The sequence below is a fragment of the Hemiscyllium ocellatum genome, chromosome 30 (assembly GCF_020745735.1).
Source record: "Hemiscyllium ocellatum isolate sHemOce1 chromosome 30, sHemOce1.pat.X.cur, whole genome shotgun sequence".
Classification (NCBI taxonomy): Eukaryota; Metazoa; Chordata; class Chondrichthyes; order Orectolobiformes; family Hemiscylliidae; genus Hemiscyllium; species Hemiscyllium ocellatum.
Window position 1 is genome coordinate 46703639 of NC_083430.1, and position 18723 is coordinate 46722361.

An 18723-nucleotide genomic window follows, 5' to 3' on the forward strand; every position below is an offset into this window, starting at 1 on the left:
GAGGCCAGGAAGGCTCTATGAGCCAGTATAGCTGCCTTCATTCCCCATTGAATGGCAGCTTTACTTCAAGAAACCTACATACTCATTGTCAGAAATCCTATCTCAGGAGAGTGGATTTAAGATTAACTCCACTCTGCCAATCGTTTGTGCATTTCCATCCACTCTTCTGTCATTACCAAAGTCGCAATCAAAAATCTTCTGCAACTAAAGCACTGTCACATTCCTCTTCATTTTCACTGCAGTCTGAGATTCCTCATGCTCAGTTCAATGGCTGTGCTGTTATTTGGCTTCATCTATGCACCTCTTCAAAGTCCTATTCAACCCTCATTTGAGTTTCTGATCTCATATCCTCTCCATCATTTATCAAGATGCAAATAAAGAGTTAAAAGCTAACACCAGAATTGCCAGATTATGTTCTAACAAAGCGATAAACAAGCTGTGACCTTTTTTCCTTACAAAAATAAATTGCAGACTGATCTAATAGAGGTCTTTGAAATTAAGAAACATTTTCATTTATGTAGCTGCAGAGCAGATGTATCTACTTGCGAGGTTTGCAAAACTAGAGACCACCAATTTAAGATAGTGATCTTGAAATTGAGGGGAGGCAAAGGTCTTGTGGTATTATCGCTAGATTATTAATTCAAAGACCTAGCCAATATTCCTAGGGACCCGGGTTCAAATTTTGCCATGGCAGATGGTGGAATTTGAATTCAATAAAATTCATGAATTAAGGAATTGTTAGGGCGAAAATCCCTTCCTTGTCCTTACCTGGTCTGGCCTACATGTGACTCCAGACACACAGCAATGTGATTGACTCCTAACTGCTCTTTGGGATGGGCAATTAATGCTGTAGTAGCCAGCAAAACTCTTATCCTGAGAATGGGAAAAAAAAAACAAACTGGGAATTCAAGAGAACCTTTCAGAGCAGAGAGTGGTAGGCAATGTACTGGGGATTTGTTGAGATAATTATTGATGCAGTGAAGCAGAACCTGGATAAGCAGATGCGTAAGAAGGTACTAGAGAGTTACACTGATGTACATAAAGGAAGAAAATGGATAGAATCAACTGCTGAGTTTTCTTATTAGGAAAGGCTGGAGAGACTGGGCTTATTTGCAATGGAATGAAGGGTGACTTAATTGAAGAATATTTGATCGTGAATGGTCTTAACAAGATGGAGATGAAAGGATGTTTCCTCTTGTGGATGAGACCAAAACTAGGTGGCACTGTTCAGCAACTAGAGTTCACTGTTTTAGAGCAGACATGGGGAGACACCTTTGTCTCTCAGAGAGTTGTGCCACTTTCTGACTTTGGAACTCTCTGACTTAGAAGGCAGTGGATAGAACAAAGAAAATTTACAGCCCAGGAACAGGCCCTTTGGCCCTTCAAGCCTGAGCTGATCCAAATATGCTGTCTAAACCTGGGATCTTTGAATATTTCTTGTTGTCAGAGCTGAGGGCTCAATGGCCTGCTTCTGCTCCAAATTCTTTTCTTCACATAGAGTCACAGAGTCACGGAGTCGCAGAGCCATGGAGTCGCTGAGCCACGGAGTCACTGAGCCGCAGAGTCACTGAGCCATGGAGTCATAGAGATGTACAGCACCAAAACAGACCCTTCAATCCAACCTGTTCATGCCAACCAGATATCCCAACCTAATCTAGTCCTATTTGCCAGAACTTTGTCCATATCTCTCTAAACCCTTCCTATTCATGTACCCATCAAAGTGCCTGTTAAATGTTGTAGTTGTACCGACCTCCACCACTTCCTCCAGCAGTTCATTCCACACATGCACCACCCTCTACATGAAAAAGTTGCCCCTTAGGTCCCTTTTAAATTTTTATCCTCTCACCCTAAACCTATGCCCTCTGGCGCTGGACTCTCCCAACCCAAGGAAAAGACTTTGTCTATTTTGTTCAATAATGAAGTATAAATAGCAAACAAAGGGCTGAAAAGCTTCTTTTTATGTTTTATATTTTAATAGGATATCAAATTTTGTAGTAATACATTCTACATCTGTCCTTCATCTTGTTGCCTATGTTCTGTCCTGCACCATCCCACTCATGCATCACCTCGGTTTGTGCTGACTTATACTAGCTCCCAGTTTCCTACTGCCTCGAATTTAAGGGTATCCATTCCACTTTTGAGCCATTGCAGAACCTTGCCCTTCCATGTTGCTGTAACCCACTTCACACTGACATTTCTACTCTCTATTCTTGTGTTTTGTATATTCCTTCGACTTTGCCCCACCATTGTCAGATGTGGTTTCAGCTCTCAAGGCTCCTGCCCCAGCATTCCATCTGTGTCTGCTTTTATTAGACCCATTGACTAAGTTACTAGTTCCTTCTCCTGGCATCTGCTTTAGTTTTACTTTGCTTTTTTAAAAAAGTTAGGTACATGTGAAGCACCCAGGGACACTTGTCTATGTTAATTATTCCTGTAAGCACTAACTTCTGTAGTTGTGTTGTGGGGCTTTTGATCCTATTAAACTGTTCAATATGTTTCACAAATCTATATATTTTACATATCTCAGATCTAGGCAGAAATGACACTGTTATCTAACAATGCAACAGATTTATTTACAAAAGCTTTAAACTATCTCTGCAATCACAAAATGTTCACAAATTAGCATCAGAGAATCATAGAGATTGACAGCACAGAAAAAAGGCTCTTTGGCCCATCAAATCTTGACCAGTCAAAAACAGTCATTCACTATTCTAATACCATTACCCAGCAATTGTCCCATAGTGTTGTATGTCTTGGCATTGCAATTGTGTATCGAAATACATCTTAAATGTTATGAGGGTTTCTGTCTTGACCACCCTTATAGGCAATGAGTTCCAGATTCCCACCTCCATCTGGGTGAAAATATCTTTCCTCACATGCCCTCTAAACCTATTCCCCTTGGCCACTGATCCTTCCACCAAGGGGAAATGTTTGTTCCTATCCACCCTGTCTATGCCCCTCATACTTTTATGCATCTCATTCATGTCCACTCTTAGTCTCCTCTGGTCCAAGGAAAACAACGGCAGTCTGTCCAATCTGACTTCATAACTGTCCAGCATAGGCAACATCCTGGTAAATCTCCATCTGCACCCTCTCCAATGCCATCACGTCCCTCCTATAATGTGGATTCCAGACCTGCACACAATACTTTAGCTGTGGCCTAACCAACATTTTATGCAGTTCCAATGTAATTGCCCTCTTCTTAATTTCTGTTTCTTGACTAAAAAAGACAAATATCCCAAATGTCTTCTCGATCACCTTCTCTACCTGTCCTGCTACCTTATGGGATCAGTGGACATGAATATCAAAGTCCTCCTAATTCTTAGTGCTTCCCAGAGTCCTAATGTTCATCATGTATTCCTTTGCCCTGTTTGTCCTGCCCAAGTGCATCACCTCACACTCATCGGGATTGAATTCTATTTGCTATTGATCAGCACACCTGACCAACCCAACTATATCCTCCTGTAATCTAAGGCATCCTCCTCACTGTTTATCACCCCATCAATTTTTGTATTACCCACAAGGAATCAGAGCACAGCTGGGAATTTGAAGCCAGGACTTCTCCAATATTAGGGTATTACAACTTCCTAAATCTAGACAAATAAACCACTAAACTCACCCAGTCAACTGCTTGGAAGGCAGATACAGTCACCTCTATGTGTTGCTGGAAAAGCGCAGCAGGTCAGGCAGCATCCAAGGAGCAGGAGAATTGACGTTTTGGCATAAGTCCTACTTCAGGAATGAGGAAGGTTTGCCGAGCAGGCTAAAATAAAAGGTAGGGAGGAGGGACTTGGGGAGGGGCATTGGGAATGCGATAGGTGGAAGGAGGTTAAGGTGAGGGTGATAGGCCGGAGAGGGGGTGGGGGCGGAGAGGTCGGGAAGAAGATTGCAGGTCAAGAAGGCGGTGCTGATCCAAGGGTTGGGACTGAGATAAGGTGGGGGGAGGGGAAATGAGGAAGCTGGAGAAATCTGCATTCATCCCTTGTGGTTGGAGGGTTCCTAGGCGGAAGATGAGGCGCTCTTCCTCCAGGCGTCATGTTGCCATGGTCTGGCGATGGAGGAGGCCAAGGACCTGCATGTCTTTGGCAGAGTAGGAGGGGGAGTTAAAGTGTTCCGCCATGGGGCACCAACCAACCCAACCGCCCTGTGGCGGAACACTTTAACAACCCCATCCACTCTGCCAAAGACATTCAGGTCCTTGGCCTCCTCCATCGCCAGACCATGGCAACATGACGCCTGGAGGAAGAGCGCCTCATCTTCCGCCCAGGAACCCTCCAACTACAAGGAATGAATGCAGATTTCTCCAGCTTCCTCATTTCCCCTCCCCCCACTTTATCTCAGTCCCAACCCTCGGACTCAGCACCGCCCTCCTAACCTGCAATCTTCTTCCCAACCTCTCCACCTCCACCCCCTCTCCGGCCTATCACCCTCACCTTAACCTCCTTCCACCTATCACATTCCCAACACCCCTCCCCCAAGTCCCTCCTCCCTACCTTTTATCTTAGCCTGCTTGGCACACTCTCCTCATTCCTGAAGAAGGGCTCATGCCCGAAACGTCTATTCTCCTGCTCCTTGGATGCTGCCTGACCTGCTGCGCTTTTCCAGCAACACATTTTTCAGCTCTGATCTCCAGCATCTGCAGTCCTCACTTTCTCCATGGTCACCTCTATACAAACATCACTGTCTAATGTGCTCACAACTCACCTTCTAGTTTCTCGCAGATTCTCTTATCCACTTATCTGTCTGAGTCATCATTCAGGTTTAACCAATCAAGCAAAATAAGCAGAGATATGGCCAGACTCACATATTCAAATTCTGAAAAGTTAACCAGTATTGAGCAAATAGCAGAGAGCACAAATTTAAAATGAAGAAGTTTGGAGGAAAGTTTTGCTGTAAAAAGCACAAAAATTAATTGACTTGAGGCTTTCCTAATGAAAACCATAGAAGTGGATAATATCAATAAATTCAAGAAAAAATGTTCACTGTATTTTTAGAGGGAAGAAACTAAGGCATGAAAATGGGCAAATTACTTGATTTGTTTCCGTCAATCTTGTAGATAGAGGCTACATTAGTTGCAAACTATAAGAAAGTACTCCTCAAAATCCTGAAAAACCCAATGCCAATGCTGTAAAGTCTGAAGGAGAAATGTAATGAGAATCATCATTACCATAGTAACCGTTACTGCCTCAAGGGGTCTACATCATTATGAACATGTCAAGCAACCTTAACTAGGACAGTAGATTACATGAAGCAGAAAATGAAAATATCACAAGATTACAATATTAAATGTATTAATATTGTTAATACCACCTTTAGAATTAAATTGCTCTCTAACTAAAAAAAACTTACAAATTTTACAATATTGACCCGAGTTAATAACTTAATTTCCCTCATTTCTGGGATGTCTTATGCAGGGAATTTGCATTGCCGCCTGTGAACATTATATAAATTCAGGTGCTAAAGCTTTATTTTTATTTTGAAGTTGCCTCAATGACAAGCATTTGAGTTCTAGTTGCAAAATCACCCTCTATAACAAAGCCTTCAGCGCCATTTAACCCTGACTCTGCCTTGTAATGTGTCAGCTAGAGTACCGGCTCACTGATCCACAACACAATTGCTTTGTGTATATCTCTTATTTGGGCTGTATAATGCTTAGCTATGAATCAGTAAGTGCAGAAAGTCATTTTTTAACTGGATTACAAGGACTGCTTGTAGTTAAATCTATTCATGTCTGTGGGGCTCAATATTGAGGAGGAATGATCCTCAGTGTATTGACATGGAACAAATGCTGCTCTGATCTACACATTTTACACATTTTAGATCTGAGGCATATCAGATAGAGGTGGCAGATCGTCCCTCTGCTGAGGAACAACAATTGGAAGGAAAATAGGAACAAGAATAAACTGGTGATTCAGCCCCTTAAATCTGTTCCACTGCTTGATGAGATCATGAGTGACTGCACTGAGTCTGCCCACATGTTTTGATTAGCTATGGATGTTTGTTCCAAACTTCTACCTGCCTGACCTTCTCCCCTGAAAGGCATGGTTCTGATTTTAAAGTTACATGTAGTCCCTGGCTTGCAAACAGGCTTCGTTCTTGAGTTCATACACAAGTTGACTTATGCGCAAGTCCAAACACAACGTAGGACAATGTAAAGTAGCTGTTTGTAAATATTCAAAACGTTCTTATATCGGATCTTTAAAATGTATGAGATAGCAATCGTAAGTTGTGAGTTCATACATTAGCATCCCTTCGTCCCAGACACTCCCCATCAGAGGAAGAAATTTATCTCTAACTACCTTATCAATTTTCTTACAAATTCTAAACAAAAAATTCAATCAAATCACTCCTTAACTTCGATATTCAAAAGAATACATGCCTAATTTGCACAATTTTTGTTTTCATAATCTAATCCTTCGAAGTCTGGTACATTCTAGTGAACCTGAACTGTGTTCATCCCAACGTCAATACATCGGGTTGAATGTGTGCATTCCAAAACTCTACAAAATACCCCAAGGTACAATCCAACTTGACCTTTGTATAACTGCAATAAAACCTTTTTCGCTTCACATTCTGCAAAGAATCACAACTGGAGGGAGTGGTGCTGAAGGAAATGCAGACTCTGATCTGAGGTCTGGCCTCACCTTTAGGATTGTCAAATCCTCTAGGATTGCATAGGAATCTCCAGGAATTAAATAACTTCTCCTATAAAATCTGGAAATTAAACCACCTGGGCATCAAAAGTAATGTCATTCTTTTCTTTCATTTATTTTAAACATTTTTTTTGTTTATTAATGATGAAAATGTTGGAAATGGGGACAAAAGATGGAGATAGGTCCAATCAGAGTTACTGATACTACCTGCCCTCACCCTTATGGCAATGGGGATGTAGAAGAGGATGACTTCATTGAATAGGTAGCCTCAAAGAAATCATAGAATTGCAAAGGGAATTAGTACTCAGAGTGGTATAGGTTTTCTCTTCTTTTGTTTCATCTGTTTGCCAATCATACAGTGAATATTGTACTAGTCACTGTTCTTTATAACCTTTCCAAGAAATAAAAATTTACTACGTTGTACTTCTGCAGCACAAGAAAACTCATGCAGCTCCATTTAGCTCTCTTGTGGATAGAAGTAATTAATTCATCTTAAAACCATTCTAATTTTTACTTTCATAGAACAATGTCCAATCATACAGCACAGTAGAAAGGATTCAACCCCTCAAACCTATGCTGGTCTATTATGCCTGTGTGGCATATTATAATCGCCTATATCCAGTCTGGGGCTGACAAATGGCAAAATAACATTCATGTCACACAAATGCCAGGCAATGATCATCTCCAATAAGAGACAATCTGGCCACTGTCCCGTCACATTCAATAGTGCTATCATCACTGAGTTCCCACATTATCAACATCTTGAGGATTGATACTGACCAGAAACTCAACTAGACTCACCACATAAATGCAATGGCAACAAGAGCAAGTTAGAGACTAAGAACGTTGTGGCAAGTAACTCACCTCCTGACTCCTCAAAACCTGTCATCTACAAGGCACAAGTCAGGACTTTAATAGAATATTCCCCACTTGCCTGAATGGGTGAGGGTCCAACCGCAGTCAAGAAGTTTGACACCATCCAGAACAAAGCAGCCCGCTTGATTGTCCCCACATCCACAAGCATCCACCTCCTCCACCATGGACGGTCTGTAGCAGCAGTGTGTACGATCTGCAAGATACACTGCAGAAATTTGTCAAACCTCCTTAGATAGCATCTTCCAATCCCATGACCACTTCCATCTCGAGTGACAAGGGCAGCAGACAAATGGGACCACCACCACCTGCAAGCTTCTCTCCACACCACTTACCATCCTGACTTGAAAATATATTGCTGTTGCTTCACTGTCACTGGGTTAAAATCCTAGAACTCCCTCCTCTATAGCATGGTGGATGTCACCACAGGACATGGACTGCAGTGGTTCAAGACTCTAGCTCATCACCACATTCTGGAGGGCAAATAAGGATGGACGATAAATGCTGACCAGCCAGTGGATGCCCACATCCCACTAATGAATAAAAGAGAACATTTCTGTGTTACAGGAATACCTGAAGCTGAATACTAATGTGTGGTAGAGCTCACTTTGGTCCAAACCAGTGGATGACGTACCATTTCTGAACCAGGGATATTCAAGTCTGCAGCTCTTGAACATTAGGAATGTGAAAATTTGCACTGCAGTGTGGCTTAAGAGAAATGACTACTAGAAAGACAGAAGCAAGCAAGCTCTTTGACAAGTTAACAGTGACAATGCCAGCATGATGGATGAGGATCAGGAAAAGGGGGCTAGAAGTTGCAGAGCAAACTTGGAAGGAGATTTGGGAAATGTTTTATTCTGGAGATAACATTGGTGAGGTTGAAGCTAGAAAGTGAAATGTGGGTTTGAGGATAAATTCAAAAATGTTGTAAATGTTTATCCCAACAACAAGGGAGCAGCATGTGGCTCAGTGGTTAGCACTGCTACCTCACAGCGCTGGGAGCTGTGTTTGATTCCTGCCTCGGGTGACTGTGTGGAGTTTGCACCTTCTCCCTGTGTGTGCTTGGGTTTGCTCTGGGGGCTCTGGTTTCCTCCTACAATCCAAAGATGTGCAGGTTAGGTGAATTGGCCATGCTAACTTGCCCAGAGTGTTTAGGGTTGTGTAGTTAGGCGCATTAATTAGGGGAAATGTTGGGGAATGGATTTGGGTGGGATACTTTTCAATGGGTTAGTGTGGACTTGTGGGGCTGAAGGGCCTGTTTCCACACTGTAGGGATTATATGTTCTTGTATAAATGATACCTGCTTAGTAAATTAAGAACTGGGTGTCCTGCTTCTCAACTGGGATTTTTGTCATCATTCAGATCATTAAAACATGGAACATTACAGCACAGTACAGGCCCTTTGGCTCTCAATGTTGCACCGACGTGTGAAACCAATCTGAAGCCCATCTAACTTACACTATTCCATTTACATCCATATGCCTATCCAATAACCATTTAAATGTCCTTAAAGTTGGCAAGTCTACTACTGTTGCAGGCAGGGCGTTCCATGCACCTACTACTCTCTGAGTAAAGAAACTACCTCTGACATCTGAACCATATCGTTTGTTAGTAGGTTTTCATAAATGAAGTTGTTGATCTATTAACTGATTTTAAAAAGGGAATTCATACATGCTTTGCAGCAAGAAGATGGCTGGTATTGGTGCAAAGGAGCAAATGCATTTGTATAATACTTTACACAACCATGGTGCCCTCAGATATTTCAGACAATCAAGTTTTTCTGAAGCGCAGTCATTCTTATAATCTCAGATGCATGGCAATCAATTTAGGCATAGCAAGGTTCCATAAAACAGCAAGGCATAATGTTGATTGTTGAGGGACAGACTTTAGCCAGGTTACCTATCTCCCCCAAATGGAACCAGGGAAACCTTTCTGTTCATCCAAACCAGGTAAATTGATCTCAGTTTAAGATTGCAGTGGAAAGAGAACACTTCCAACAGTGTAGCACTCCCTCAGTGCTGCACTGAGGGAGTGCTGCAGATGAGAATAAAGTGTTCAAATGACATATGGATAAGGCCACCCACAGGTCTGTCATGAGCTCACATGTCCATCACTGATTAATCACTCAAATCAGGCTAGAATGTTCAACGGAAACTCTGTTTGCATGTGGCATTTTGAATATACAAGCATTGCTCATGGGGAAAGATCATTCTTGGAAGTGAACCATCTGAACCTCTATTTTAAAGATACAAAACTATGTCAGTCTCATTTGCATGTTTTGCTAGTTTTTCCTAGCAATAAGTTGGAAGGGCTGGGTGAGCTAAAATTAGTTTCTTAAAGGATAAGTGAAGGGAGCAGAATGGCTTGACTGTATTTCATATGTCCTTCACTTAGTTTGTAAGTCTAATTGAGCCTTAGTCTCTGCAGTATGGCTGAATTCCGTCATTAACAATCTTCTCAGTTGATGTTTCAGTGTCATAATGACAAGAGCTTTATTCAAACCGTTCATCATGCTAAAGGAATATTAGGTTACCAGTCGCAGTGTAGGTTTTGATATAAACAAGTGCAAACATATTGGTTGTGTGGTGAGGGAATGCACTGTGCACAGATTAACAGGTTGGTGGTAATGAAATCAAATGTTTTTGACAGCATTGTTAGTAAAGCATTGACAATTGCAGCACATATGTTTTATGCAAATAAACAAATGCAATCTTCAGTTATTTTATTGTGTAAGACATTGTTTGGTAATGTTGCTTACAGTTGTTAGCATTATATCCAAATGTAGCATGGTAAGATTTCTCTAGCACTGCTGCCTTCTTGACTGCTGCCAAGTGGCTAAGTGGTATTTTTACCAGCAGGATTTCCAAACCTCCAGAATTGCCACAGGATCTAGGGAATCTCAACTTGTTGGACATTATTGTGAGCAATGCAGAAGGAAAATCACAGGAGTCATAGAGATGTACGGCACGGAAATAGACCCATCGGTCTAGCTCGTCCATGCTGACCAGATATCCCAACCTAATCTAGTCCCACTTTCCAGCACCTGGCCCATATCCCTCCAAACCCTTCTTTTTCATATACCCATCCAGATGCCTCTTAAATGATGCAATTACTAGCCTCCACCACTTCCTCTGGTAGCTCATTCCATACACGTACCACCTTCTGCGTGAAAATGTTGACCTTTAGGTCTCTTCTATATCTTTTCCCTCTCACCCTAAAGCTATGCCTTCTGGTTCTGGACTCGCCCACCCCATCCACGGATTTATTTACCCTATCCATTGCCCTTCATGATGTTATAAATCTCTGTAAAGTCACCCCTCAGCCTACGATGCTCCAGGAAAAACAGCCCCAGCCTATTCCACTTCTCTCTATAACTCAAATCCTCCAACCCTGGCAACGTCCTTGTAAATCTTTTCTGAACCATTTCAAGTTTCACAACATCCTTCCGATAGGAAGGAGACAAGAATTGCACGCAATATTCACAGTTGCACAGTAGTCTAACCGATGTCCTGTACAGCTGCAACATGACCACCCAACTCCTGTGCTCAATACTCTGACCAATAAAGGAAAGCATACCAAATGCCTTCTTCACTATCCTATCTACCGGTGACTTTACTTTCAAGGAGCAATGAACTTGCACTCCAAGGTCTCTTTGTTCAGCAGCAGCCCCTGGGACCTTACCATTAAGTGTATAAGTCCTACTAAGATTGGCTTTTCCAAAATGCAGCACCCCGCATTTATCTAAACTAAACTCTATCTGCCAGTCCTCAGCCCATTGGCCCATCCGATCAAGATCCCATCATTGAAAGTTTTGTTTTTTTTCTCAGATGCTATGAACTTCTGTTTTCTGAGTAAAGGTAAAATCACCATCGTCCATGGGACTATGAAGGATGGTGGTGGTTTAACCTGAGGGTCACCACACATCAGGTTAGGGGTGACGTTGAGAAGGAGAGTCCTTCAGCCGACTTGAGTTTTATGAATATATCTCAGTTGGAAATGATGACAATAAGACTGTGTTCCAATGCAGAGCTGTTCGAGGGTGAGGTGTGTGCTGAAACCTGGAGGAGTACATCTGGCCAGAGTTGGACACTGTGCTGCCTGTACAGGGTAATGTGTCAGATGCTGTGCACATAGCCCAGCCGTGAGTGTCACTAGTTCATTGAATTTCTGTTCTAATGCATGGGTAAATAAACCGAAGGGCACAGCATCATAACATGCAGTGACTATCCAGAGCTGTTGTTGGGAGCAACTCCACAATGTACATGTGTGACCTAGGTGTGCAATACCAGAAAACAGCAGGATGCTATCATGTCACTTCCACTCCACTCCCTGCCTCAGTTCCATTCTGACATTACATGCATGTTCTCTCCAAGTTCTTTCCTCTTAGTTTTACAAACATTTCCTTCCATTCTTCCTCAAGATTGATGCTGCTATATTGCAACTCCAGTGGCAGAACCAGATGTCCACCAGGTCCCAGTGCCCTCTTACTTCATTGTGAATCAGGAAACATCTCTGAGTTCACTTTCTGTAAATGCAATCCATTCTTGATTGAATGCAGAGTTCTTTACTCTGAATCCTGTTGGTTGTTTGTTTACATCATGCATTGAATATTCTAACTTTGTGCTGCATTTTCAATCGAGCTGACTTTTCAAAACTCTCACTGTGCAGAAAGGAAATTCAACATACAGATAGTAGTAAGTGTGCCCTTTCTCCTGCTATCCTGTGAATCTCATCACAGGAAATTAAATGTGAATGAATAGTTTATGAATACTTGCTGTCTTATGTTGAACCAGTCAATCTTTGTCAATATGCTTAGCTCAAACTGTTGTAGAATACATTTTAGCTTAAATATTTATATGCAAGAGCGGAACTCTATGCTTCCCTTAATAATATCTCCATGCAAGTATCTGCCAAGTTTTTGAACCCAACTTTCATATCCTTTAAGAAATACTTCATGATAGATATTATTTCCCGTGCCTCAGCTCTGGTGGTTTCTTAACTATATGTCTTGGTCATTCCATCCAATTTGTCAACCAAAGATTGTGACAACATGGTAACTTTCTATATGGCAGAAGTTACCGTTAATGGACTACCAAAAGTAAAGACTGATGTTAGGTTCATTTATGCTGTTCTCCAGTTCCTTGGGTTTTATTTTCCCAGGCCTGAATGATGCAGGTGTTGGCAAATCAATTGGGGAAATATAGTGAGATCAGAAAAATTAGTTTCTTACTGACAAGAATAAAAAGTTCAATTTTACAACCAAGATTTGAGTGGTGAAATTACACACTCACTAGCGAGCAGTGAGAGGCCTATTTGCATGCATCAACAACTTATTAGTATCCAACTTGCCTCGTTCTTCTTTTGTAATTTCCATTTTGTACATTTTACTGGAAAACAGTTTTCCCACAGGTAGAATGCTCTGCCAGAAAATGTGCTGGAGGCAAGTTCAATTGATGCATTCAAGAGGAACACGGAGGTTATTTGGACACGATTAATGTACAAAGGAAATGGGGGAAGACTGGAGATTGACACCAGGAAATTATGCCCATTGAATGAGCTGATACAGGTATGATGGGCTGAAAAGCCTCCTTTGGCACCGCAGTGATTCTCTGATTTTGTGACATGAAGGTTAGAGTGGGTACATGCTGCCCCCAGCTTACTGCTTGATCCTCTGGGTCTCTATCTTGGATTGTTGTCTCTGCACTGGACCCATGGCCAATGAGCCAGCCATAGCTGTGGTTATTGTAGTGGTGGCTGTAGTGCTGTAAAGGTACAGAGCAATGATGTGTCAACAAGCCCAGTCTCCATGTGAAGATCCCCTCAAGATATGCATCAGCTACAGCAGGCCAAGAGTCTATTATGTGCAATGCTGTTTCTTCCAGATGAATGAGGTGGGTTATGGCTGTAGACTGAGTGGGTGCCAGTACACTGTTATTGAACTGTGCCAACTGCTGGACTGGATGTGTGGCCTGAAGGAGCAGCTCACATCCTATGCCGAGGCCATCAAGGTGGTGGCTCCCTTGATCCTTTGTGCAACTATCTGCTTCAAGGGCAACTGTGTGGGATCTCTCCAATTACGAACATATCAAGGTTGTCAGGGATACAATTTTTGTGAGTTCACTGTGCTCCATCTTGTTTCCCTGTGATATGGTCAGTGCTGCACTTGGATTATATGTACATAGCTCCCATCGCCCAGGTGTAGGGTGCTATAGACTGTACACATGCCACAGTTGGAGTGACATATCATAATGCAGCCAATTCATTAACAGGGAAAGTTCCATTCCATAAATGGATATGTCATTGATGATCATTGGTACCACATCTTAGAAACCTGTGCTAGGTGTCCTTGAGAACTTTCGTGTTCCTGCTTCATTTCAAGGGCCGATGCTTCACAAGAATGGTTACTTAGAGACAATGATCTGCAGTGATGGCTGATGATTCAATTACACAACTCCTCAGACTGAGACAAGGCATCCCATTCTCCCACCAGGCCCATTGTGGAACAAACATTAGGCCATTTCAACATGAGGTTCTAATGTTTGGATAAGGCTGGGACTGGTTGGGGCGTTGGCTTTGCAGTACAGTCCAGGGTGTGCTTCCTAATCATAGTGTGCTGTGTTGTTCACAACTGGTGCAGGCAAAGAGGGGCTTGATGGCCTTTGAGAAAGCCAGTCTGCTGAGGAGAAGGAGGATGAGGACCTTTGAGCAGGAGGAAAATCACCCTCTGTGTGATCGAGAAATGCAGCGTCAGACACAAAACTCCAGACAGGATTTAATTGACACCCAGTTCCAGGAGATGAATACTGGGTACAATCATAATTTATTGACTGTAAAATTATCGTTACTCAGAAGGCAAGTAGGACCTCTCTGTTCTCAGAAGTGAATGCAGCTTTTTTTTTAATTTTCCTGTTGTTCAACAAAAGTGAATATTTTTGACTTGTTAGGGGCTTTCCAGCATTGATGACTCCACGTTGAGCAATGAGAAGGGTTTATGTTACCCTGGGTGGTAGTGAAACGGTGGGACACCCTTAGACAGGGTTCAAAGATGCTGTGGTGCTTAGGATGTCACCCGTTTAGCTTGATTCTTGCAGCTACAATTACAATAACTGTCAGTCAGACACACAATGGCGTAAGATAGTAATGCATTTATGAATGGGAGCTTGTATTTGCAAAAAAGTGTCAGCTCTTCCAACTCTTCAAAGTTTGTGCGAAGATTTGTAGCTCGGGTGCTTGTTGTACTGGTTCTGTTCGCCGAGCTGGAAGTTTTGGTTGCAAACGTTTCGTCCCCTGGCTAGGAGACATCATCAGTGCTCTGGAGCCTCCTGCGAAGCGCTTCTTTGATGTTTCTTCCAGCATTTATAGTGGTCTGTCCTTGCCGCTTCCGGGTGTCAGTTTCAGCTGTCCGCTGTAGTGATTGGTATATTGGGTCCAGGTCGATGTGTCTGTTGATGGAGTTTGTGGATGAATGCCATGCCTCTAGGAATTCCCTGGCTGTTCTCTGTCTGGCTTGCCCTATGATAGTAGTGTTTTCCCAGTCGAATTCATGTTGCTTGTTGTTTGAGTGTGTGGCTAATAGGGATAGCTGGTCGTGTCGTTTCGTGGCTAGTTGGTGTTCATGTATGCGGATTGTTAGCTGTCTTCCTGTTTGTCCTATATAGTGTTTTGTGCAGTCCTTGCATTGTATTTTATAAACTACATTAGTTTTGCTCATGTTGGGTATTGGCTCCTTTGTTCTAGTAAGTTGTTGTCTGAGCGTGGCTATTGGTTTGTGTGCCGTTATGAGTCCTAGGGGTCGCAGTAGTCTGGCTGTCAGTTCTGAAACGCTCCTGATGTATGGTAGTGTGGCTAGTCCTTTTGGTTGTGGCATGCCCTCGTTCCGTGGTCTATCTGTTAGGCATCTGTTGATAAAGTTGCGCGGGTATCCGTTTTTGGCGAATACCTTGTATAGGTGTTCCTCTTCCTCTTTTCGCAGTTCTGGTGTACTGCAGTGTGTTGTAGCTCTTTTGAATAGTGTCCTGATGCAGCTTCGTTTGTGTGTGTTGGGGTGGTTACTTTCATAGTTTAGGACTTGGTCTGTGTGTGTTGTTTTCCTGTGTACCCTTGTGGTGAATTCTCCGTTCGGTGTTCTCTGTACTATCACGTCTAGGAATGGGAGTTGGCTATCCTTTTCTACTTCTCTCGTGAATCGGATGCCTGTGAGTGTGGCGTTGATGATCCGGTGTGTTTTTTCTATTTCCGTGTTTTTGATGATTACGAAAGGAATACACACATAGACAAAGAAGAAACAATGATCTCATTCGACGTGACGGCACTGTTCACTTCGATTGACAAAACCCTAGCCAGAGAAACAATAGCCAACCTACTGGACATACATAACAGAAACCAGGAGGCAGAACCTATCAACAAAGACGGCATACTTAAACTACTGGACTTATGCCTCACTACACACTTTACATTCAACAATCAGATATACGAACAAATCAACGGAACACCCATGGGATCACCAATCTTGGGACTCATAGCAGAGGCAGTTATGCAAAGGTTAGAACAAACAGCCCTACCACAAATTCAACCCAAACTCTGGGTCAGATATGTCGATGACACTTTCGTAATCATCAAAAACACGGAAATAGAAAAAAACACCGGATCATCAACGCCACACTCACAGGCATCCGATTCACGAGAGAAGTAGAAAAGGATAGCCAACTCCCATTCCTAGACGTGATAGTACAGAGAACACCGAACGGAGAATTCACCACAAGGGTACACAGGAAAACAACACACACAGACCAAGTCCTAAACTATGAAAGTAACCACCCCAACACACACAAACGAAGCTGCATCAGGACTCTATTCAAAAGAGCTACAACACACTGCAGTACACCAGAACTGCGAAAAGAGGAAGAGGAACACCTATACAAGGTATTCGCCAAAAACGGATACCCGTGCAACTTTATCAACAGATGCCTAACAGATAGACCACGGAACGAGGGCATGCCACAACCAAAAGGATTAGCCACACTACCATACATCAGGAGCGTTTCAGAACTGACAGCCAGACTACTGCGACCCCTAGGACTCATAACGGCACACAAACCAACAGCCATGCTCAGACAACTTACTAGAACAAAGGAGCCAATACCCAACATGAGCAAAACTAATGTAGTTTATAAAATACCATGCAAGGACTGCACAAAACACTATATAGGACAAACAGGAAGACAGCTAACAATCCGCATACATGAACACCAACTAGCCACGAAACGACACGACCAGCTATCCCTAGTAGCCACACACTCAGACAACAAGCAACATGAATTCGACTGGGAAAACACTACTATCATAGGGCAAGCCAGACAGAGAACAGTCAGGGAATTCCTAGAGGCATGGCATTCATCCACAAACTCCATCAACAGACACATCGACCTGGACCCAATATACCAATCACTACAGCGGACAGCTGAAACTGACACCCGGAAGCGGCAAGGACAGACCACTATAAATGCTGGAAGAAACATCAAAGAAGCGCTTCGCAGGAGGCTCCAGAGCACTGATGATGTTCTTAGCCAGGGGACGAAACGTTTGCAACCAAAACTTCCAGCTCGGCGAACAGAACCTCTTCCATCTCTGTTGCAAGGAATTTTCATAAAGGAGTTACACATTTTAGTTTGTGCTCCCTGCTTTACTTGACCTTGCCTTCTGGGTGGTAACCTGGGCAAGTATTTTGATGATTATAGAACCCACACAATTTTCTTCAAAGGGATTATCATCGGATGTACCACACAGAGTGTATTACTGGGAGTTTGATCCACTTCACCAAAGGAGAACATGAAAAATCCTCCCACTCTGTTACGTACTAATGCAAAACATGTGGATTACCCAAATAACAGCGGTAGGATGTAACAATCCAAGAATATTTTTAAAGCAACATTACCAACTTTTCATAAACCTCTTCTGTATTCCACAATATGAAAAGTGGACTGATAGATCGTGATTAGCAGAGTCACGCCAGAGATCTACATTGAAAGATATCTATTTACTTGGAACTGAGTTCCGCCGAGACACTGACCCCCAAAAAATGCATTTTTATAATGTCCTTCATGACTGTAAGACATCCTCAAAGTTCGTTACTATAACCAATGGACTACTTTTGAAATTTAGTCACTAAATTTAATGTAGGCAAAACCGCAGCCAATTTTCACAGAGTAACTTCCCACAAACAGCAATATAATAATGTCTTGATAATCTGCCACAGATCTGATCAATTGTAATTCGACCATAGGAGCGTTCGTTGTTGTTACAGCATTAGAAGGCCAATTCTCAGGTAAGCAACAATCTCTTTCGAAAAATCATCTGTGCTGTTGTGGCCTGTGCACGTTCCTGCAGTAACACAGAATATCTGAACCTTTTATCAACACACTCCCATTGCTACAGGAACGTGAATTTGTTTCATGCAACGTCACGCAACAAACCGAACGTGCTCGAAAATATGTTCACTGGTTTGCCGCTTTTTTGGCAGCAAACAAGAGAAATCTGGAAGAAACAATTTCACAGGATTTATAATTCCACAGCTAGTGTGACCGATAATGAAACTGTATCCTTATTAATCACATACAGTGTGATTACTGTACCTAACAACCTACCACTGATTCTCATCTGAAACTGTAGGCTTTCTATATATACACTCAACTGAAGCAAAGATGCAGATGCCGAAGATCAGCATAAACACCAATCGTTTCCTAGCTGCTGTCAGTTCTGAAGAAGGATTACTAGACTCAAAATGTTAAGTTTGTTTTCTCTCAAAAGATGTTGCCAGATCTGCAGAGTTTTTACAGCAATTTCTATTTTTGTAAATTTTCATGTTAACTGTAAACATCATAGATTTGAGGCTGTCACACTAAAAGGTTTGGTATTGAGGGACAAATAAAATGTGAAGATGATATAGGAGCTGACATCTTGGTAACCAGCACATCAGTTAGTGCTGGCCTCTCAGTGAACATTTGTTCAGATCAACTGTTTTAGTGCTGGAGGTTGAAATATGAGGGAATCTTCCCTGCCTTTCTTCAGATCATGTTGTAGGAGGTTTTGCATCAAACTGAATGACCAGGCACAGCCTCAGTTTCCCATCTCAGCTGTAGGGTGGCACTTCTTTGTGTGCGGCACTATATGATTGTTGTAAGGCAGGATTGAAAATGTG